A 24,453-nucleotide genomic window follows, 5' to 3' on the forward strand; every position below is an offset into this window, starting at 1 on the left:
CAGCTCCTGATTTTTGTTTTTTCTAAAGTGGAGAACTTTCACCTTTTCACTTAAAGGGAGCACTTCACAGCTTCTCTTCAGCAGATCTGAGTTGCCAGCATTGCTACACCTTGTGACTTGGGGCTAGTATTCAGCAAAACAAGGGTTACTGGTACGCAAGCACTTGTGATAGCACCACAGTAGACAGACCACTGAGACAGCTAAGTAGGTGACCCACGGGCAGGTAGTGCATACCGAGTGGACACGTGGGACACAGGGCTGAGTCACACCCTCAGCGGGATGGAGCAGGATGGTGCAGGATTCCCTCACCCTACTCAGAACATCGTGCTGTTTACAACTTGTTCTTCATTTCTGCCATTTTTCGTTTTGTGTTTTCAGACCATGATGATGGGGAGGTAAGGGAAACCTTCAAAGCAAACCCGCAGATGGTGGTGGTGGGGGGTGGGGTTGTGGCGTCATTTGATTCAGAGGGCATCTAATTTTTTTAAAAGATTTATTTTATTTATTTGAAATACAGAAAGAGGGAGAGAGAGAGTGAGAGGTCTTCCATCCGATGGTTCACTCCCCAGATGGTCGCAACGGCCAGAGCTGTGCCGATCCAAAGCCTGGAGCTAAGAGTTTCCTCTGGGTCTCCCACATGGGTGCAGGGATCCAAGCACTTGGGCCATCTTCTACTGCTTTCCCAGACCACAGCAGAGATCTGGATTGAAAGTGGAGCAGCCGAGTCTCGAACCAGCGCCCATATGGGATGCCAGCACTTCAGAACAGGGCTTTAACCCGCTGTGCCACAGCATCAGCCCCAAGGGCATCTAATTTTTAACTATGTATGATGGAAGCACTTCCCTTTGCGTGAGACATCACCTAGAATTTGGGCTGAAACTTATATACGTTTCACAAAAGGAAAACAATCTTACTCATAAAATACCTGAAATTAAAATGTTGATATGCAATATGGGTGTATTTAGGCATGTGTGTATATAAACATGTAAATGTGTACTTCATGCACAGAGGGATTATTTATCCCCTTTAAACTGCAAATAGGGACAAATCGTTTTTCCATTATTTTACATGGAACACATTTGTCCTAATGGCGTGAGGAGATTTATGCATCCTCTCTCTTAGTTGAATTACTGTGCTACTCTGGGCCTTATGCAAACTTCTAATCATGCATAGAAATCCCTTGTATTGAGGTATGTATCTATATAGCCTCTTCAACAATAGCAATATGCCAAGCTCTTATAATGTAAGTGTGTTATGGCATGCTTTAATCAACTTTGATGATTTTTAAGCATGTATTTTTTTTAAAGTTTTTATTTAATGAATACAAATTTCATAGGTACAACTTTAGGAATATAGTGGTTCTTTCTCCCATACCCACCCTCCCATCCCACCTCCTACTCCCTCTCCCATCCCATTCTTCATTAAGATTCATTTTTAATTAACTATATATATTCAGAAGGCCAACTCTACCCTAAGTAAATATTTAAGCATAAACAGAGTATTTTTATGTATTTGAAAGCAGAGTGACAGAGAGAAATAGAGATAAAGATATGAGAGATAGATAGCGATCTTCCACACACTGGCTCATGCCCCAAATGACAGCATCAGCTAGGACTGGGCCAAGCCAAAGCCAGAAGCCCAGATCTCCATCTGGGTCTCCCACATGGGTGAGAGGGGCCCAAGCACTTGCGTCATCAACTACTGCCTCCCAGGATGCGTCAGCGGGGAGCTGGACTGGAAGTTGAGTAGCTGGGACTCTAACAGGCACTTCAGTAGGGGATGTGGTTGTTACAAGTGGGTACGTAACTGGTGTGCCAATTCCACTGCCTCCCTGATTTTTTTAAATTGCTGGGTGAAATCATAATCCATTAATTATTCCCTACAAAAATGATTACTATGTAACTTCTTGATAGGTAAAAAATAAACGACTCCACTAGATAAAATCCTTATAGGACCATTCGCTTCGTTTGTCAGAAAAAAATGACATACTCTATAAGATTTTGTAAGCTTGTTGGGAAATAGTGAAAGTAACTCTCACTTCGTTTTATTTGTTTATTTTCTGGTGTACTGACCCTTTAGGGGAGATTCTAGGTTGATTCAATACATGTGACCTTGTTAATTGAATATAGTTTTGGAATCAGCTTTCCAAATGAAAAATCTCTTGGTTCTTAGGAACAAGAAGTTGTCATTGGTATTCACACCCATTACATTCTGTAGCTCCTTTCCTGGATCACTGAACTCAGGAACAGGGATGGAAGACCCTGACATTCTACACAACAACATTAACAAGTGATAAGAAGAAGCGTCGTCTCTAAGACAAGAAAAACTATGTTATCTGGTCTAGACAGGACTTCCTTTTAGGTAACTGGGAGCTCTGTGTTAGGAAATCCAGGGTGAGGCCAGGGTGAGGAAGAACAGGGAAGTGGGAGACCTGTGCTCAACACAAAACCTTTGTTCTCCTCTCTGTGGCAGCTTTGATGTCTTGCAAATCCCACAGAGAAAGCAGTGTCCTTTACTGTTGGAAGCACAGTTTTAAGGAAGAGACATTGCCTCACGGGCTAACATCTACTGAGTTATTTCAACAGATGAGGCCATCATGACATCTCTGGTTTGTGTGGTCCACAGGAGATGGAGATGTGTGGGAGCAGGTGCTCTGTTCTCAGAGACACCTGCCAGGTTCCTCGTGGAGACCCTTTCATCCCGGAGAGTCCTGTGCATGCCTGAGTTTCTGCGGAGACACGACCTGCAGCATGGCATCTTCCTAAGGCAATTGGAGGTCAGACTACCACAGGGAAAAAAATCAGTTTAATATTCCTAAATCTCACTTTTTTAGTTCAGCGTTTCAATTCCGTCCTAAAGAAGACATTTTTCCAGGAGGGCTGAAATGATTGATGAGAGGCTTTTTCCCATTTTCTTTCTTTGATGATATCCTCAACTTTTGCTATTTCATCAGTTTACAAGAAAGCCATGATATTTTGTTGACTGTCATAGGAAAGATGGTAAAAATCCAAACAAAAAAGAGGAAACATAGAATCTGAAATTTAAACTATTACCATTACTTTACTCTCTGGGTAGAGAAAGCAAGGTTGTGTTCTGTTGGAATCCCGAAGCCCAAATTTCTCAGTAACTACACACACACACACACACACACACACACACAGACACATGGCAGGATATGCCATTATTATTTTTCATTTTATTCTCTTCCATCAAAATCTGGAGGAAGCAGAAGACACCTCTCCATTTGCATCCTGTGAAGGTAGCTGGATGCTGGTCTCAAGAGCATCACTTAGCACTGTTGTGTTGACTGCCCTCCAAGCACAAGTGGCCAGGTACTGAGAAGGTGACCTCCACCCATGCTTTTGTTTTGGGGAAGACCTTGGCTGAGAAGGACAAAAGCAGGTCACCTTTCAGAGCAAAATGTTCCTTGGAGTCCTTTCTGATACTTGGATTTTTTTTTTCCCCTTCCTCTCCCGTGGCGATTATGGGTCACAGGACTGATGACAGATGGTAGGGATGCAGAAGTTGCCGAGGGCAATCACCGGGCAAGATTAGAGAGGACTCCCTGGTGGCAGATGGCAAGGGGGCAGTGGCAGCATGAGATAGTGATGGGAGCTGTACCTGTGATTGAGAACAGAGGCCCCTCTTCACGTTCTGCTGTGAGTTGGGCTCCTGGGATTCTCCTGAGACACCGAGAGGGGAGGGAGCCCTCCTCTCCTCTACCTGGTTTAGAAGTTCTTGTCAGCCAAGTAGATAAAGTCTGGGGCAGATTTATCTGAAGGCGGGAACTGGGACTGCAATCCAGGTCTCCTTTGTCCCTGGGAGGAGCACTATTGTTAAACTGTCACCTGCTGCCTCCCAGGGTCTGTACGGATAAAAAGCAGGTGACAGAACCCAGGCACTCTGATGTCAGATGTGGGCATCTTAGCTGCTGGGCTGCATTCCTACTCCCAAGAATATGTATTTTTTTTTTAATTTTTGAAAGGATTGTTTAACTGTATATAATTATGAGGTACAGTGCAATAATTCAAAACATGTGTAAAATGTGTACTGATCAGGATAACTAATATCTCCATCTCCTTATCAATACTTCATGTTTGGAGGCTTCAAGTTTCTTCTACATATTCACGATATATCTATATCTATATATCTATATCTATATCCATATCTGTATCTATGTATCTATTAAAAATGTTTTTGTGAACTGTAGTCACCCTACCTTTGTTTAACACCGGAATTTGTTTTTTTCTATTTGTGTTTTGCTAGCACTAGTCCAACCTCCTTCTTTCCCCCTAGGTTTCCTCTTCTCAAACTCTAGTAATCATTATTCTACATTCAGATCAACTATTTTGTGCTCCCACATATGAGAGTGAATGCACAGTATTTGTCTTTTTGTGTCTCATTGATTTCCCTTAATGTGATGTCCTCTATTTCCATTCATTTTGTTGCAATTTGATAGGATATCATTTTCCATGGCTGAATAATATTCCCTTGTGTGTATATGTATACATACCACATTTCCTTTATCCATTCATCAATGGATGGGCATCTTGGTTAATTCCTTTTCTTAGGTATTGTGAATAGTACAGCAATAAAGATGAGCAGGGTCGGCGCCACGGCTCAATAGGCTAATCCTCCACCTGCGGCGCCGGCACACCAGGTTCTAGTCCTGGCTGGGGCACGGGATTCTGTCCTGGTTGCCCCTCTTCCAGGTCAGCTCTCTGCTGTGCCCGGGAGTGCAGTGGAGGATGGCCCAAGTTCTTGGGCCCTGCACCCACATGGGAGACCAAGAGAAGCACCTGGCTCCTGGCTTCAGTTCAGCACGGTGCGCAGGCCACAGCGTGCTGGCTACAGCGGCCATTGAGGGGTGAACCAATGGAAAAAGGAAGACCTTTCTCTCTGTCTCTCTCTCTCACTGTCCACTCTGCCCATCAAAAAAAAATTTATTAAAAAAAAAAAGATGAGCAGGCACGTATCTCTTTGATATGATAATGTCATTTCCTTTGATCTATACCCAAGACTGGAGTAGCTGGGTTGTATGGTAGATCTGTTTTCAGGTTTTTTTTTTTTTTTTAACCTGTATAATGGCTGTACGAATTTACATTCCTGCCAGTGGTGTGTAAGAGTTCCTTTTTCTCCATGTCCTCATCAGCAATTATTATTTTTGTCTTTTTTAAAGTACCGTTCCTGAAGGTCACTCTCTCTTTAATTTCTTTAATTTATTTTAAAAGTGAAATGAGAGAGAGAAGGGTCTTCCATCCACTGATTGATACCCCACAATGCTGCAACAGCTGGGGCTTGGCCAGGAACCAGGGACTGCATCTGGGTCTTCCACATGGGTGGCAGGGACCCAAGTACTGGAGGCATCACCTGTTACCTCCCAGGGCAACTTAGCAGGAAACTAGATGTGAAACGGAGTAGCTGGGACTTGAACCAGGCTCTCTGATAAGGGATGCAGGGGTCCCAAGTGATGACTGCACCTCAATGCCTGCCCCTATTTATGCCTTTCTGATAGCAGCCATGCTAACTGGGGTGAGACCATATTTCACTGTTGTTTTGACCCACATTTCCCTGATGGATACGGAATGAAAGAAAAGGTTTGCAAGCTGTTTGTCTGACAAAAGATTAATATCCAGAATATATAAGGACCTAAAAAAACTTCAATAACAAAAAATGCAATTAAAAAATGGACCAATCGAGGCTGGCGCTGTGGCATAGCTGGTAAAACCGCCGCCTACATTGCCAGCATCCCATAAGGGCACTGGTTTACATCCCGGCTGCTCCACTTCTGATCCAGCGCTCTACTGTGGCCTAGGAAAGCAGTAGAGGATGGCCTGGTGCTTGGGCCCCTGCACCCACATGGGAGACTTGGAAGAAGCTCCTAGCTCTTGGCTTTGGATCAGTGCTGCTCCAGCTGTTGCGGCCAATTGGGGAGTAAACCAGCGGATGGAAGACTTTCTCTCTCTCTCTCTCTCTCTCTCTCTCTCTGCCTCTGCCTCTCTGTAACTCTACCTTTCTGATAAATAAATAAATCTTAAAAAATGGACCAATCATAGAAATAGACACTTCTTAGATGAATAAATCAAAAAGGCCTACACATTTACTTGAAAATTTGACAGTACATTTAAATCACAATTTGCAATGTCTACAGCAAAGAATGTGTGACCTCAGGCAACTTCCTTATGTGAAACATGGGAAAAACGTCTGTACTCTCAGTCATTGTTGTCATTATGATGACCATTATTGAATGGAATCAAAATGAGGCATTAGGAGAGTGACTACTATATAGAATATCAACCAATAGTGGTCGCTTTCTTATTTTACAAGTACAAGCTTTATTACTTTAAATTATTTTCATTTCCTTTTTGCATAAGATTTATTTTTATTTATTTGAACAGAGTTACAGACAGGAGGAGAGATAGAAAGAGAGAGAGAGAGATCTTCCATCTCCTGGTTCACTCTCCAAATGGCCGCAATGGCCAAGGCCAGACCAGGCTGAAACTAGGAGCCCAGAACTGCTTCTGCATCTCCCACGTGGGTGCAGGTACCCAAGGACATGGGCCATCTTCCACTGGATTCCCAGGAGCATTAGCAGTGAGCTGGATTGAAAGTGGAGCAGCTGGGACTTGAACCGGTGTCTGTATGGGATGCTGGCATTGCAGGCAGTGGCTTAACCTGTTTCACCACAACACCAATCACAATTATTTTCATTTTCAAGGTTAATTGATGAGAAGTAGGAAGAGTCAGCACCAAAAATGGATGTGTTTGTTTAAGAGACACTGGCACCTTTTAACCTCTGTGAGGCTTCACTTTCTTAATTATTAATAATGCTACATGGATTGAGAACCACCCTCTCAGAGTGATTCTTATTCTTCAGGAATAGGAAATAAGATTATGTATGCATAAGCAATTTTGCCAGAGGATGGTGTTTTTTCAATGCCATTCTCTTCCATTTTTATTGTTCATTGAAATCTCTGTTTAGAGATGGAAAGGACAGGGCTGGTGGTTAGCCTAGTGATTAGGAGCCCCGTCAAGGGGCCAGCACTGTGGCATAGTGGGCTAAGCCTCCGTCTGTGGCATGGGCATCCCATATGGGTGCCAGTTCATGTCCCAGCTGCTCCACTTCCAACCCAGCTTGCTGGTTACAGCCTGGGAAAGCAGTAGAAGATGGCCCAAGTCCTTGGCCCCTGCACCTGCACCAGTGGAAGAAGCTCCTGGCTCCTGGCTTCAGATTGGCCCAGCTCCAGCCATTGCAGCCATTTGGGGTGTGGGGCGCTAAGAGATGGAAGACCTCTCTCTCTGTCTCTCTTCTCTGTCTATAGCTCTACCTCTCAAATAAATATATAAATTATTTTTTTGACAGGCAGAGTAGACAGTGAGAGAGAGAGAGACAGAGAGAAAGGTCTTCCTTTTCCATTGGTTCACCCTCCAATGGCTGCTGTGGCCGGCACGCTGCGGACAGAATCCGGCACCCCGACAGGGACTAGAACCCTGTGTGCCGGCGCCGCAAGGCGGAGGATTAGCCTAGTGAGCCGTGGCACCGGCCTTTACTCCTTTCTTACAATGCCTGATTCACACGATGTTGTTGTACAAGTTCAAATATCATTTGATAGATTTATGGTAGATGTGATCGACCAGATCATTCCAAATAACAAATTCCGGGAATCACAATGCACAGACAGAAGTTACTTGCATTTGGAAGATATGCAAGATGACTTGTCTTTATAATATTATAGTGGGATTATTTTTATTAAGTTGAAAAGCAGGGGCTGGCACTGTGGCATAGCAGTTAAAACCGCCGCCTGCAGTGCCAGTATCCCATATGAGTGCCGGTTTGTATCCTAGCTGCTCCACTTCCGATCCAGCTCTCTGCTATGGCCTGGGAAAGCAGTAGAAGATGGCCCAAGTCCTTGCGCCCCTGCACTCATGTGGGAGACCTGGAAGAAGCTCCTGGCTCCTGACTTCAGATTGGCACAGCTCCAGCTGTTGTCATCTGGGGAGTGAACCAGTGGATGGAAGATTTGTCTCTCTCTGTCTCTACCCTCTCTGCCTCTACCTCTTTGTAACTCAGACTTTCAAATAAATAAATAAATCATTAAAAACAAAGTCTATAATGTAACAATCATGTGTGAAAAAATCTCAATTATTTATCTTCTCTTATCTGATTATATCTAACATATTTATGAATTTACCTCTTTCTTTTCAATTAATTTTTTTATAATGTTGTCTATTGTCTTTCCATTTGAATACATATACATATATTTATTTATTCATTTATTTGAGAGACAGGGAGAGAGGCAGAGAGCTAGTAAGCTCCCATTCAGTGGTTTGCTCCCTAAATGTCTAAACCAAGCTAAAAGCCAACTGGAAATGCAAATCCACATCTCCCATTTGGGTAGAAGGACCCAACTGCTCCAATCATCACTCCCAGGGTCTGCATCAGCAGGAAGCTGGAATTTGGAGATAGAGGTGAGTATGGAATCCAGGCACTCTGATGTGTGACACAGGAATCTTAACTAGGCTTTTTTAAAAAAATATTTTATATATTTATCCTGGCGCTGCAGCTCAATAGGCTAATCCTCCGCCTTGTGGCGCAGGCACACCAGGTTCTAGTCCCGGTCGGGGAGCCGGATTCTGTCCCAGTTGCCCCTCTTCCAGTCCAGCTCTCTGCTATGGCCCGGGAGTGCAGTGGAGAATGGCCCAAGTCCTTGGGCCCTGCACCCCATGGGAGACCAAGAGAAGCACCTGGCTCCTGGCTTCGGATCAGCGCGATGCGCTGGCCGCGGTGGACATTGGAGGGTGAACCAACGGAAAAGGAAGACCTTTCTCTCTGTCTCTCTCTCTCTCACTGTCCACTCTGTATTTTCACAAGCTCTTGTCATTTGTAGGGTGAGTTTGACTGTGATTGGGCATAGTAGCAGATGAATCTTTAGCGCTTTATAACACTAGTAAGTTATTAGGTTTTTTTAAAAAATGATGACAGTAAGACTTGACTTTCTTATGGGCATTATAATATCCATGAGAAATCACTACACTACTCTATTTAAACATAGTTCAAGTATACAGACACATTGTTTGAAATAGGCTATAAAGATATAAAGAATATACATAGTTACACAAAAGCCAGTTAATCTCTTCTAAATATGAGCTTTGCTTTTTTTTTTCTGTTACGTCTAACATGGGTCTAGTTAATAAGTTATTTTTTCACTCTTCCTGTTTATGTAGTTTGAGTCCCTTAGCTAAGATTAGGTAAAGAGAAATCCCTGGTATTGTAAACATATTAACTTGTATATAAACAGGAAGATTCAGAGCAGGGTAGCTGCACCGAAGGCTGGATCTGCTCATGAGTTACAGTCTTAGGACGTAAAGGGAAACATTAGCTTTGGTGCCCAAGCCAAAAAAAAAATCTCTATGGTTTTTTTTTTTTTCTCAGTTTCTCTCTTTTGACTATGCAAAAAAGAGAAGAAGTGAACAACATGCTTCATTGCCAAGCACCCTCTTTAAGAACAGGTGTAGCATAGATTTGAACGCACCCCTCCCAACAGACTCAGCAGGCAAGGAGGTGCAATTGCACTTCCACTCTGCTAAGCAAACAGCTGTTTAAAAGATTTCTTGCAGGGGCAGGAAGAAGGATATGGAGAATCCTGGGGAGAACGAATGAGTACTCTAGAAAGCTTTCAAGCGTGGGGCTTTCAGCGTGACGTTATAAGAGCAGAATCTATAGCTACAGCTGTTGTTAATTGCTCCGCTTGTACATATATGTAAATCACCAACAGTGTAACTGACTTAAAGTGGTTTGCTCCTTGTAAAGGATTATTACAAATTTTGTTTTGGTCATTGAATGCTGTTTTTCTTATTATGGGTGTTGTTTACTTTAATAAAATGAACGTCATACTGTACTCAACTTGAACGTTATCAGATAACCTGTGGCTAACAAATGCTTTCTCAATAAAGAGCTCCATGGGTAAACTTGGCATTGACCTGTGACCTTGGAGGCTAGTGAGTGTTATTTTAACCGGTAGCTGAGTATGTGCTTCTTATGAAGTTGTGAAAGGCATTTTGATTGCTCATTTTATTTTTGATCTTGGAGAGCCTCTGGGAGGGCACCCATACTCTTTCTTTTGTTAAACTGTGTTGGGGAGAAGATGATGGCTGTGACAGAGAGTTGGGTTGTGTAGCTCAGCATAACTTATGTTAAAGTTAGGGTATGGAAGTTCTATTGATCTGCAGCTCTCTCCATCCACTGCCGTCTCAGGCACACCAGCTTCTAGCTAAGGAGACCCAGCTGTAGATTTCCTAAGAAAGTCTCTGAAATGGCAGGAGCCCAGTGACCAACTAGATGGTCACTCACCTTAATTTTCTCCATTCCAAAGTACTGCAAGTACTGATGGCAAGCAAAATCATGTGTGTTAAGCTCAAATGGAAATGTTTTCTTTATCCCTGTGTATTTTTTTTTTTTTTTTTTTTGGACAGGCAGAGTGGACAGCGAGAGAGAGAGAGACAGAGAGAAAGGTCTTCCTTTGCCATTGGTTCACCCTCCAATGGCCGCCGCGGCCGGTGCATCGCGCTGATACTAAGGCAGGAGCCAGGTGCTTCTGGTCTCCCATGGGGTGCAGGGCCCAAGTACTTGGACCATCCTCCACTGCACTCCCTGGCCACAGCAGAGAGCTGGCCTGGAAGAGGGGCAACCGGGACAGAATCCGGTGCCCCGACCGGGACTAGAACCTGGTGTGCCGGCGCTGCAAGGCAGAGGATTAGCCTAGTGAGCCGCAGCGCCGGCCTATCCCTGTGTATTTCAACAGTGATATAAATTACTCTATTAGAAGATTCTGGCTAAATTACACCTAAGATTCAACTGTCTGGACTTACCAACACCAAAGACAAACGACTTGATTCTGTTTTCCAGACAAGTGTTACCTTCCCAAAGGCAGGAGTCAAAAACTCCTTCAGCCAGCATCTAATGCTTTTTGTCAAGTGTGGTGCCCTTCCAGCAGTCCTCTCTCATGTTGACAAATGATGCCCTTCACCTGTGGGGAATTCCACACATGTAAAGCCTGTGGCATCTCGGGCCTCAGCTTAGCTTACCTGCCCTTGTCTCTCAAGAAGTGGTGCAAAGCAAAATGTGCATTGCCCTTGAACACTGGCACTTGACCTGTAATAGGAACGAAGCAGCTGGACCCACCATAAGTGACTGTGATTGAAGCGAAATCATCATGAATGGAGTGATTGAAAAATATCTGTGGCTACTCTGGGTTTGCACAGTAAACAGACCAAGATGACTGTGGGCCTTTCAGATGTTGTCATGGGTCATTGACGATGATATGACCTCAATCTAGTATATCCAGAAAATAATGGTCGTGTGTGTGTGTGTGTACATACATGTGTGTGCGTGCATGCGTGCATGTTCAAGTGAAAAGAACACAAAGTTAAATTGTGGTTAAAATTCTGAATCAGGTCAGACCCTTCTTTCTAACCTCATGTAAGAGGGGCACAAATGCACAAAGGAACACTTGTGAGACAGAGTGCAGAGGCGGGGAAGGTCTTGTTCAGTTTCCTGGGTGTTCCTGTGAAGGGAAATCCAGACTCCTCTGTCTGTTCTTTCTTTCATGGCTAAACCAGGAAGGAGCAGGAGTAGCCTGGGTCAGGGACAACGTGGAGTCCTCTTCCAAGATGCCTTGGGCGAGGGCACCTCCCCATTAGACTAGAAGGGGTTGTAAATCTGTCCAAATGTGGCTTGTTAATTAGACTCTCTCTTTCTGGAAGTTACGACCTCTCGCTTATGATTAACTCTCACTTGCTGTTCACTTTCTGTTTTTCTCCTGGGTAACTGGGAGACCTGTGGGACTTATGCCTGTGAGCAAAGAGCAAACAGCTCTGCCCCAACCCCAGCTCCACCACCCGCCCAGGGAGCTCATGGAAAGCCCTACGGAAAAGAGACCCTGGGCTGCTGATGGCCCCAGGAGACATGCCCCCATGCCCATCTGTTCTGGGTCCTTCTCTCTCTTTGGGAATTCTCCAACCTTGAGGCCCTCGGTGAGGGTGAGAGCTATGGGAGAATAGGACCAAGAGGCTCTGCAGCCTCTTTATGAGGCAGGGAAGGAGAGGAGGCCAGGCCTGCCTGGAGCCCAAGGAGCACTTTCACCCCTCAATCCCGCACACGTGCCAGGGAGAGGAGTTTCTTATAGTTCTGGGTCAAAGTCTGTGCTTTGGACTTGGGGTCTTTCCCCTCTGCGTGGGCACAAACACACACACCAACAGGATTCCAGGGTCCTGACTGTCCTTCTCCAGCTTGGGACGTGACATTAGGATCATCTAACAACTTCCTCTCCTAGAGCTTTGTCTGTGGCCTTTAATTCTTTCTGTCTTGCACATAGTCAAGCTTTATGTTCTTTATTGGGCTGGGTCTGTGTCTGAATCACCTTTAATTTTCAATAGTGCTTATGCATATAGCAATTCAAATATTTGTTGGCTGACAAACTGGTAATTTTTTGAAAAAGATTTATTTTATTTATTTGAAAAGCAAAGTTACAGTCAGAAAGGGAGAGGGAGGAGAGAGAGAATCTTCTATCCACTGGTTCACTCCCCAAATGGCCACAATACTCAGGGCTGGGCCAGACTAAAACTGGGAGCCAGGAGCTTCTTCCAGGTCTCCCATGTGAGTGCAGGGGCCCAAGCACTTGGGCCATCTTCTGTTGCTTTCTCAGGTACATTAGCAAGCAGCTGGATTGGAAGTGGAGCAGCCAGGACTCAAAGGGGCTCCCAATGGGATGCCAGTGTTGCAGGCAGTGGCTTAATCTGCTATGCCACAATGCCAGCCCTAGTTGATACTTTTTTTTTTTAAAGCAGCATGTAGACAAGCACCAAGGGGGGTCTTTATGACAAATTGACACCTGGTTCTTTGGTTGAACAGCTTTGATCTGATATCTGTAGAGATAGCGATCATAGTTGGTGTCCTAGTAATCTGAATTTTCCAAACCATATTCTGTTATTGAAATTTAGACACACATACCCATAAATAGTTCAATGAGCTTGATTTACTCATTAGCCAGCTTCAACAATTATGCATAAACAATCTTATTTTGTCTGTACTCAATTTCCCCCAATGCAGATTATTTTGAAGCAAATCCAAGATATTTCATTTCAACGGTAGATAGTTTAATGGGATAAATGCACTTTAAATGCTATACTTCATATCTTTTCCAATTCACTATGTGATTTTATCCTGAAATGATTAAATCTATCACACTTGAGTGTTAATTGGGTTAATTGGTGGGATTTATAAGATTGAGTTAAGGACCCCCAGAAGCTCACTCGACTCCTTATGGGAGGGCAATTAAAATGGTGATGACTTAGCCGCTCAAGATGACTCGCTATAAGAGCCTGAAATACAACCAATAGAATGTCACAAGTGTTCCTTGTCTGTCTGATTTGAGTGCTGACATTCCAGAGCGGTGTCAATTTTTCCAGACCAAACTCAAGGTTAGTGGCAAGTTGCGATGGTAAACACATCAAATGACGCCTAGTGTTACAACTGCCACAGGCCCCACCCCCAAGGTCTGCAATGGTGGAGGAGCAGCCTTCAGAAAGCACAGTGACCATCTGAGCAGAGACAGGATCACAAGCCCGGGTGTCCTCCTGTGCATTCGTCTGCCAGCACGCACAGCAGGGTTTTCTGGGACTCCGCACTTTGGATCATGGTGTTTTCCAAACAATGCCTACAGATTCTGTTACACACCTCTTTGAAGCCATCACGTTTGTAATGCCCACAGCACTTAGCCGAGGACCTACAGGTGCATTGCAGGTGCCCGATACTTGTTTGCTGAATTCCTTAGTGAGCAGAATGAGGACAGCACTTAGAAATCAGAGCAGTGATGGACGCTTGGAAGCAAATCACAGAACCTTGCCTGACTATTGATATTTTAGGAAAAACTAACAGAAGCAGGGACTTTTTTTAACCTATAGCAAACAGCAAAAAAGATTGTGCTTTAATACAATTTTAATCTCATGGTCAAAAATATGTATAGTCTAAGGATAGATTTACATCCAACAGGTGATCTGAGTTGTGTAATGGGCTCAGAGTGGTAGGTGGGAGTCTGGCTTCTAAGCAGTCTGTGGAAATTATGTTTGACATATTTCTTATAGCAGAGGCACCGATATTAACAGATTGCCACTGGCGAAGTTATTTTGGCAGAGTCTCTAGTGGTCATTTTGTCGTTCACAATTCTGCACCAGGAGGGAAATGGGAAGGATTTGGAGTAGGTTTTTGATATAAAACACATCTCTGTGATCACATTGTTCCCAAGGCCTTATTTAAATTACCCTCCCTTAGATTTTCACATTCTCTAAGTTACTGGAATTATTATTGCCTTGTTAGGGATGCTGGCAGAGGGCATTGAAATACTTGATGAAAATGTGACGGATATTCACAATATTCAAAGAAAATACGTATTACAAAACACAACTGTGCATGGATTTTAAATTTGTTTAGTACCAAAATTAAAGTTACCTTTTAAAGGTTCGTAAGGCAGAGTGGCACACACACACACGCACACACACAGAGAGGGAGAGGGAGAGGGAGAGAGAGAGAGAGAGAGAGTGAGAGAGAGAAAAATCTTCCAACTGCTGTTTCATTCCACAAATGGCTGTAACCGATAGGGCAGGGTCAGAAACTCCATCTGGGTCTCTCATGTGGGTTGCAGGGCCCCAGTACTTGGGTCACCTTCTTTTGCCTTCTCAGGCCACAGCAGAGAGCTGGGCAGGAAGCCTAGCAGCTGGGACTTGAACTAATGCTCAGATATGGGATGCTGGCATCGGCGATGTATCCCACAGCACCACAATCCCAGCCCCTTTTCATTCCAAATTTGCACAAACTGTTTGAAGTGCCCGGTTCATGAATCCTGCCTCATCAATCACTGTTCTCCCGCAAGTGCTGAAAAAGCTATGATGGGATCACAGTATTAATAGCTGCAGAAACACCTATTACTGAAGGGTGAACCTACGAAAACAGCCCTTGCTGAATTTTTTTGGTAGTTAATAGTTGTGCTATAGTGAGACACTGGCTGTGACTTGTATTGCTCCAGGCTCACTAGCTTATTGGTACAGATAAAGTCACAGAACAGCTGTGCTTAAATTTTGTTCATGACATATGCATACTGGCTCGTGCAGGGACTCCACTCCTCTGGACTACTTTTGGAAGCAGCTGCAGCACATGTGTGCACGCCTGTGGTGTCCTCCACTCAATGTGGCTGCCCACTGAGGGGCTACTCTCTTGCTTCTTCGCCAGGGCACAGTTCCCTTTTGGCCTCTCCCTGTCTTCTAAAGGCATCAGAGTTTTCCTGTGGCTTGCAGTGAAGTGAGGAGGAAGGGCTCTCCCCTGTTAGATCAATGCTGCATGGGAGGCTCCGGTCAATGCTGCGGAAACTGAGGTGTTAAGAAGACTAGTGTCGCCGGCACCGCGGCTCACTAGGCTAATCCTCCGCCTGCGGCGCCAGCACACTGGGTTCTAGGCCTGGTCGGGGAGCCAGATTCTGTCCTGGTTGCTCCTCTTCCAGGCCAGCTCTCTGCTGTGGCCCGGGAGTGCAGTGGAGGATGGCCCAAGTACTTGGGCCCTGCACCCACATGGGAGACCAGGATAAGTACCTGGCTCCTGGCTTCTGATCAGCGCGATGCACCGGCCGCGGTGGACATTGGAGGGTGAACCAACTGCAAAGGAAGACCTTTCTCTCTGTCTGTCTCTGTCACTGTCCACTCTGCCTGTCAAAAAAAAAAAAAAAAAAAAAAAAAAAAGGACTAGTGTCAGGGTCAATGCTGAGGCACAGGAGTTTAAGCCGCTATCTGGAATGCCAGCAACCCAGTTGGAGTCCCAGCTGTTCCATTTCCAATCCAGCTCCCTGCTAATGTGTCTGGGAAGACAGCAGAAGATGGCCTGAGTTGTTGGGTTCTGGCCACCTGTGTGTGAGACCTGGGTAGAATTTCAGGCTCATGGTTTTGACCTGGCCCAAACCTAGCCATTGAAGCCATTTGGATGGCCTTCCAGTGGAAGGAAGATCTCTCTCTCTCTCTCTGGATGTGTATGTGTGTATTCCTCTCTCTGTAACTGTACCTTTCAAATTAAATAAGTCTTAAAAAACACTAGTCTCTATGTTCTTACTTAAAGCAGTCTTTCAGCCTAGGATGCAAATATGTGTGCAGGCTCAGCTGGGTGCTAGTGGAAGTCACAGCCATCACTGGGCACTCAGAATCACTTTTGACACCAAGGTTTTGTCACCAGATAAAGGTGACTTCTTGCACCTCCCCTGCCCCTCACCTCTGATTTTATCAGAGACCCCTGACACTTGAGTTCGGCAGATGTGGGCCGCCATCTCGGCTCATGGATCGTTCTGGAATTTAGGATTTGGAAGGAAATGTATCCTTGACTTCATTTTAAATTTGGTGACAGGGTCCTTTGACTCATCTTCTGTCTGCCCGTCTCTCTGTATCTGTGTTTTATCTCTTACGAACTTCTAACCTTGGATTCTTCCTTGAATATTAATAGGTTTTGCAACTCATCAACTTATTTTGCACTCTGAAACATATTTAGAAACAATAAATTTGTACCATACACCTTTTAGATCAAGAATCTTCAAAAGGTTCCTGGAAAATGTGTTATGAAAAAAAACTATGCCTGGATTTCCAAAATTTTTGCTCCAAAATAAACTTATTTTTAAATTCTATTTTCTGTGTTTTTGAAGCACCCTCTTGTGTAAAATTATTCCAATTGTATAAAGTAGACTATTTCTACTTACTTCAGTGTTTCTCAATTTAAAAAATAATTCGTGTATATTTATACATTGTGCATATATTTTTGTATTTGTGTATAATTTACTGATTTACCATATATACTCAATATTTGGTGTTTTTTTCTGGAGTTTGTAAAGTCTCCATCTACTGATAGAGGATGAAGGACTGAATCTTTTCTACCTCCTTTTGCAGCCTGAAAATTCTGTTTATTTTCTTAGACACTTGCCACGGGCTTCTCATTGCTCTCGTTTCTAAGCTAGACTGATGAGATCAGATTGGCCGGAAACTCTGAGCTCAGTTGTAAAATTTTGGTAACTGCCTGCTTTTAAGTTGTAAAAATGTTCACTTTCATATGAGAATCAAAGCATTTGGAGTCTTTCAAAGTGAATATTAAGCATGTAATTGAAAGTGCTTGCCATAACATTTTATGAAACGGCATGCCTTTGTTTTAAATAGTTAGAGTTTAGATTTTAGCCATATGTTCTATTTGGCAGGAGAGTTTGGAGCAACTAAAATCTGAATGCAAGGAATATACTCCTACAGAGAGTGAAAGGCCTTGGAAAAATCTGGTTCTGGAAAAAAAAATCCCACAACTGCAGGGCAGGAAGCATATTTTGAGAAAGTATGTTGCAGGCACTGCTTTGAAGAAGGGAGTTGTAGGCAGTTGTTTCTGCTTTTTCACAAACATTTGTCTCACGCTGGAGATATGGCTCTGGGAGGGGTGTGCATCACCACTTCGGAAACACATGGCCATGCTAATAGTGCTCCGGGACGGACTGCATTAGGACACATGAAAGCAGCGGAGGGGCCTGGCACCGCTCTATTTCGAGTCTACAAAGTAAGTGCCCAGCTATGCGGCGAATCACAAGCTTTTGGATGCCTCACAAAGGGAGCTGAAATCATAGACTTGGAATTAGCAGGAGTGAGGGGATGGACGAGAGGATGGCTAAGGCTGATTCTTCTTTGTTTTCTAGAACACTGAGAATGTAATGGAATAGTTGACTCTTTGGTGTTCCTTTCTGGAGCCGTGAGCTTTTACCTAGATTTGTATTTTGCAAATACCTAGATTTGTCCCTGCAAAAATTGTATATGAAATCCTTCCTGGAAAATAAGGTATCCTAGGAGTACTGAAGAGATGTGAACAGGATAGAGCATCAGAATTATAGAGATTTGGGTCCAAATGCCTCCATGCCCTGGAGACCTGGAGCAGGTCTTTTGCATATGCAAAAGCAGAGATGGGAGAGCAAGTTCTTTCCTCTGTTAAAGCCATGGTTTTTTCTTTTTTTTTAAACTGGAAAAGATGACCAGAAAGATAGGAAACAGCTGGACTATTCTATCCCCATATAGAAACAAGGCCCTGTTTCAGCTTTGTGGGCTCTTTCTTGCAGTTAGCGCATGTTTCATTTAGTGAGGGAGTAGATGACGGCTCAAGTACTTGGGTTCCTGCCACCCACATGGGAGATCTGCGTGGAGTTCTTGGCTCTTGATTTCAGCCTTGGCCAGCCATACTTGTTATATAGGCATTTGGGAACTGAACCAGGAGACAGAAGAGCGCTTTCTCTCTCTCTCTCTCTTTCTCTCTTTCTCTCTCTTCTTCTCCCTCTCTCTCTCTCCCTTCCTCCCTCTCCCTCCTCCACCTTTCAAATAAATAAAAATAATCTTTATAAAAGAAATTGAAAGCAGGGAAACAAGTTATAAAACCAAGATTTTTATTTTTATGCTACCTAATTTTAGTTTGTACCTACCTCATAAAAGAATTCCCTCTGGTAGCACACCTTAGAGAATCATTAGCATAAAATCTCTGCCAAGGACCCTTCTCCCGGTGTGTCTTTGCCACTGCTCAACTCTTTCTCTGACTCTCTCCCTAATCCTCTAATTCATTTGCACCATTTCTTTTCATCCAGAAATGGCAATATATTTTTCTGCATGATTTTGCAGTGCAATCAGCAACATGATGACAGTACACAAAGTAGCCTTGATTCCTGTTTGTCACAGACCTTCCAGTGGAGGGAAAGGGCGAGAGTCATTTTTTAAGGGTAGTCTGGTTTCCATCTAACAACACCTCCCAAAACTTTTGATTATGGTACTTATGCATAATATTATTAGTTTCCAAAATATAATACAAAAATGCTTGAAATACAACCTGTAGATTCTAAAATATGGGCCAGTGACCAATTCCTTTGAAAAGAGCACACTATTACTAACACAACCAGTGTTCTAGGACATCTCCTGTGTCATCCCCGAATCTGAAGCTCTAGAACGTTTTGAGTCATTCACATCAAAGCTAAATAAATAATAGGACCCCTTATTTTTATAGCATAGCATAGAAAACTAGCATGGCTGACTGAGATCTCTTCCTGCAGAGCTGCTGTTCCTGGCCTCGGGCCATGGCACCAGCTGCCCTGCTCTGTAGCCACCTGCCCTGGGAGGACATGACGGGTGCTGGAGCTGCTGAGGGTTACAGCTCGGCCTCCCACCTGTGGCCACTTGGAGGCTGTGTCCCTCTCAGACCCTAAGCTCTTCCCCCCTTTCCTTGAACAGGGTGGCCCCATTGCTCTTCCAGAGTTACAAACCTGGTTTTCTTCTCCAGTCAGGGTTTGTGGTTCTGACATTGCCACCAGGTTAGCCTGACCGCCTACTATGCTGGGATGGCCGCAGACCCCTGGAATTGCTGATTGTTTCATACTCTCTAGTAGCTACATCCTGGCGTTTTTGCATCTAAGCTTTTCCTAGTGTACTGGTACCCACAACCTTTCTCTCCCTCTCTCTCTCTCTCTCTCTCTCTCCCTCTCTCCCTCTCCCTCTCTCTCCCTCTCTCCCTCTCCCTCTCTCTCCATCTCTCCCTCTCTCCCTCTCTCTCTCCCTCTCTCCCTCTCTCCCTCTCTCTCTCTCTCTCTCTCTCTCTCTCTCTCTCGTAAAGCTATTGTTTTTGTAAACTACTTCTTGGAGCTGTGACTTTTGTATGGAAAGCTTTTGCCCCACACAACCTTTCCTCCCATGTGTGGATCAATGACCACTGCTCCAAGAAATCTTTCCAGATTCTCTCCGATGTAGATGCATCACTCACGGCCTCCCACCGGTGGGTGCCCTGTCTCGTGGCAGTGCGTGTGTCTCTGTGACCACATTTTTCAAAGGCTGCTTCATGCTCTTTTGCTGATGGTTTCATGGCTGCAGATGTCTGTGTTGTGGAGCAAGCTAGGAGTCTGAGGGCTGAGACTTAGCCATTTGTATGTATGTCCCCAGAGAACCAAACCTAGCACCCAGCAGGGCACCACCATTCCAAAAATATCTGTGGGATTTAATAGAAAAGGGAACAAGATAGGCCTCATCAGTCAGTGTTGATGGTTGGTGATCAGAGGCCTTGGAGAGTTGGTGCACGGAGAGCCATGGGTAGCCAGTTTCAAATCATACATTAGAATCTTGGTTTCAGATGTTTGGAGGAGAGTACCGTACAAAAGGACCGCTAGCAATATCACTGCTTATAATTCAGGCCCACGGTTTTAAAACTTAAAATCACTTTCTTTTTCTCCCAATACTAGGGAGTTGAAAAAAAGTTTCACATTCTCACCAAATAGCCTTCTCATTAGTTTTAAAACATATATGTGTTGACAGAAGACATGACCTTAGCATTTTTATTCTTTAACATTAATATTCATAAGCTATTACTTGGATTACTTGGGTACAACTTAACATCTTAGAACACTTATGCCTTTGAAACTGGAAATTGGGCCCCAAGGGACAAACAAAATGATATCTTTGTGGCTGCCTGCAGATCCAGGCTCCAATGAATTAGCAGATTGCAAACTTGGCAAGGCAAAGTCTCCGATTCCTAGTGGGAAGTATTTTGGTTTTAACTTCCTTTGGAAAGCCTCCCAAGCTTGAAGGGGAAAATAAACAGATTCCAAGAATCAAGGCTCCTTTTAGAAATTCAATTGTAAGGCACTTTTTTTTTTCCAGGGAATTCTGGGTCTTTTTAAAGCTTTTTTCTCTCTTAATCAACCTTTCATCCAATTTCTTGTCAGCTGCCCAAACCAGCCTTTTCCTGGGTTCCCGGGGATTTGAAACAACTTGGCAGGCGAAAGAGGAAAACGAGTAGAAGCAACTCAGAAAAGGGTAAGTGAGAAATGACGTTCCTACTTCCCAATACTCTGGGCCGGATTGTTTTTCTGCGTGGGAGGAGAACACTCTGGAATCGCCTCAAGCACTCCACTGAGGTTCACAGGGCTCCACCCATTCAACCCACACACACTTAGCATATGTTGGGAGCCTTGGTCCCTACAGAGCTCTATAAACTCAATCCCCGCCCTTCAAAGGCTTGGTGTTCGTTAGGAGATGACATGCCTACAGTGTTGACTAGGCAATAGAACAGATTTTTTGAAAGCTGCAGGAAAATGCATGATCAGATGTAGGTGTAGACAGTAGCAGAAGCGTTCAGAGAATCAGGGAGCTTCGTGGACTCTATGGTGACATGAGGGTAATGTGTTTTTCCAGAATCTTCCAAGAGAGGAAATTGAAGAGTAAGAGGTGATCACAGAACATGGATATTTGACCAGGTAATTGAAAGGAAAATAAAAAATTTTGAGCCAGATTTATGAATGTTTACGTATTTTGGCCCCAACTTGCTCCATTCGACAAGTTGGGTCCAAAACATGTGAACATTCGTAAATCTGGCTCAAAACTTTTATTTTCCTTTCAATTACTGAAAAAGCTTTCCAAATAAGGGAAGCTTGATCAGAATGCACCAGCTGTGCAAAGGAGGATTTGGAAAGCGAGGTGCAAGCGGCCAGTGAAGAGCCTGCTGTCACCATCTTAGCAGGGAGTGACAGCTGCAGGGTCAAGGTCAAGGGTAACCAGAGCACTCTCTATGGCTATAGGTCCTTCATCATCTCAACAGACTTGGAAATACTGAAGATATGTAGAGAGTACTTATTGATTGATTAAAGATTTATTAATGTTCATTTCATTTGAAAAAGAGAGAGAGGGAGAGCACTTTCATCTGCTGGTTCATCCTAAATGCCTGCAATGTCCAGGGCTGGGTCTGGCCAAAGCTGGAGTCCAGCACTCAGTCTGATTCTTCCAGCACAGGTGGCAGAGACCCAGCTACTTGAGCCATCACCTGCTACTTCCCAGCATCTGCATTAGCAGGAAGCTGGGATTGGGAGCAGAGCCAGGACTCAAGCCTAGGACCCAACTCTGAAATAGGATGTAGGCATCCCAAGCATCTGCCCTTCCTTTTTTAAAAGAAAAATTTTTGCTACTTGAAAGGCAGAGAGACACATACAGGGAGACAGAGAGAATGGGTGGAGGGGAAGGAGACAGAGAATCAGAAGGACATCTCCCATCTAGTGGCTCATTTCCTAAATGCTTCCTTAGCCTGAGCTGAGCCAAGCCAGAGCCAAGAGCAAGGAGCTCAGTCCAGGTCTCCCACACAGGTAGCAGGGACTCAAGTGCTTGAGTCATTACCTGCTGCCTCCCAGGGTGCACATTACTGAGAAGTTGGAATTAAAAGTGGAGCCAGGGTGTCAGGATTGTGGCACAGCAGGTGAAACCACAGACTGCAAAGCCAGCATCCCACATGAGCGCTGGTTCAAGTCCTGGCTGCTCCACTTCTTCTTTTTTTTTTTTTTTTGACAGGCAGAGTGGACAGTGAGAGAGAGAGAGGCAGAGAGAAAGGTCTTACTTTTGCCGTTGGTTCACCCTCCAATGGCCACCGTGGCCGGCGCGCTGCAGCCTGCGCACTGCGCTGATCCGATGGCAGGAGCCAGGTGCTTCTCCTGGTCTCCCATGGGGTGCAGGGCCCAAGCATTTGGGCCATCCTCTACTGCACTCCCTGGCCACAGCAGAGAGCTGGCCTGGAAGAGGGGCAACCAGGACAGAATCCCGTGCCCCAGCCAGGACTAGAACCTGGTGTGCCGGCGCCGCAGGTGGAGGATTAGCCTACTGAGCCGCGGCGCCGGCCACTGCTCCACTTCTAATCCAGCTCCCTGCTAATGAACCTGGGACAGCGGTGGAAGATAGTCCAAGTGCTTGGGCCCCTGTCACCCCACATGGGAGCCCCAGATGAAACTAGGCTCCTGGCTTCAGCCTGGTCCAGCCTTGGCTGTTGTAGCCAATTAGGTAGTGGACCAATTAGTGGATGGAAGATCTCTCTCTTTCTTAGTCTCTGCCTCTCTGTCTGTAATTCTGCCTCTCAAGTAAATAAATCTTAAAAGAAAGTGGAGCCAGGACTCACCACCTCTGAGGTGGTGTCCCAAGCAACGCCTTAACCACCATGCTGAAGCCCCACCCTCAAGAGATAATTAAAGAAAAAAAAATCGTCAATTATTCATGATAAGGTCTGGGCAGGTAAAAAGAGGGAAACCATAAAGACGACTGTATTTTTGGGAGCCTACGTGTCTGGTCACAAGTAGTAGCCTTGGAAATGCACAATTCTTTTAGAAAAATTCTGTTGAAAATCCGTTACAGTTGGGCTCATGAATGGCATGTCCAATGGGAAGACATTTAAAAGCTCAGAACCAGAGCCAGAATTAGAGGTGAAAAATAGGATAGAGTTACAGAGCAAAGACATGGAGGAAACAACTAAAACCAAGGTGGTGGATGAAGACAAACAAGGAAGACGTTAATGAAAGGAACTCTGGGGGCCAGCACGGTGGCATAGTGGGTGAAGCCGCCATCTGCAGTGCCAGCATCCCATATGGGTGCGGGTTCAAGTCCCCTCTGCTCCAGTTCCAATCTAGCTCTCTGCTATGGCCTGGGAAAGCAGTAGAAGATGGCCCAAGTCCTTGGGCCCCTGCACCTGCATGGGAGATCTGGAAGAAGCTCCTGGCTCCTGGCTTCAGATTGGCGCATCTCTGGCCGTTGCGGCCAATTGGGGAGTGAACCAGCAGATGGAAGACCTCTCTCTCTCTCTCTCTGCCTCTCCTTCTCTCTCTGTGTAATTCTGACTTTCAGATAAATAAATAAATCTTTTAAAAATAAAAAAGAGGAGCTTTATCACAAAACCGTATCCAGCTGATGCTCTGTGGTGAGTGTTTGTTTTGAACAATAACACAGTAAGACGGACACATTTGAAGTAAAACTTTATGGTGATCTGCCGTGGCTCACATAGAAATCACGACCTGGACTATGACCCCATTCAAGAGCCTATCTCAGAATCTCCCCCAGGGACGGGCACACTGAGGCGTGTGGCACCTTACGTCTCTAAGTCACACAGTGTGTACTGTGACTGTGAGATGGATCTTTTCTAGCTTGACTCCTGGGTTATGCAGAAACTGCTGCTCAGTTTTCAGAAATTTGGAAGTTGCCTAATTTTCTTTCTGTTACTCATTTTGGCTTAGTCCAGCGAAAACCAGAAAACATTCTTGGAGTTGTTTCAATCCTTTGAAATTCGTTAGGGCTTGTTTTATGGCCTAGTGCATTTTCTATTTTGGTCCATCTTCTATTGCCAGGGAAATGAACGTGTACGTGTATTCCAAAATGCGTTCTATGGGACAGTGTTCTGAAGTGCCAGTGAGGTCAAGCTTGTCTCTCGCCATGTTCAGACCTGTACAAAGTGTCTTCAGTGCCTTGTCGTTAGCCTGTTCTCTCAGCTACTGCAGCATGCTACATTTTCCCACTGTCACTCCTGTTCAGCCTCTTGTTTTCTCATACAGATTTTTGAAATTTGCATATTAT

The 24,453-nt window shown here is 44.6% G+C and overlaps 1 long non-coding RNA gene across 5 annotated transcripts in view; it reads left to right on the plus strand.

The window, feature by feature from the left end:
* The window catches only part of LOC138845849 (uncharacterized), a 126,581-nt gene that overhangs the window by 46,613 nt on the left and 55,515 nt on the right, over positions 1–24,453 (plus strand). For 4 of the 5 annotated variants that reach the window (XR_016222442.1, XR_011383051.2, XR_011383052.2 and 1 more), the window contains exon 2: positions 20,802–20,892. This is a non-coding gene — a long non-coding RNA (uncharacterized LOC138845849). Of the gene's footprint in view, positions 1–2,630; positions 2,777–20,801; positions 20,893–24,453 lie in introns of those variants that run through there. The other variant, XR_016222440.1, reaches the window with a different exon arrangement.

This window comes from Oryctolagus cuniculus, chromosome 16 (assembly GCF_051225735.1).
Source record: "Oryctolagus cuniculus isolate XC-2025 breed Fujian yellow rabbit chromosome 16, ASM5122573v1, whole genome shotgun sequence".
In the NCBI taxonomy this organism is placed as follows: domain Eukaryota; kingdom Metazoa; phylum Chordata; class Mammalia; order Lagomorpha; family Leporidae; genus Oryctolagus; species Oryctolagus cuniculus.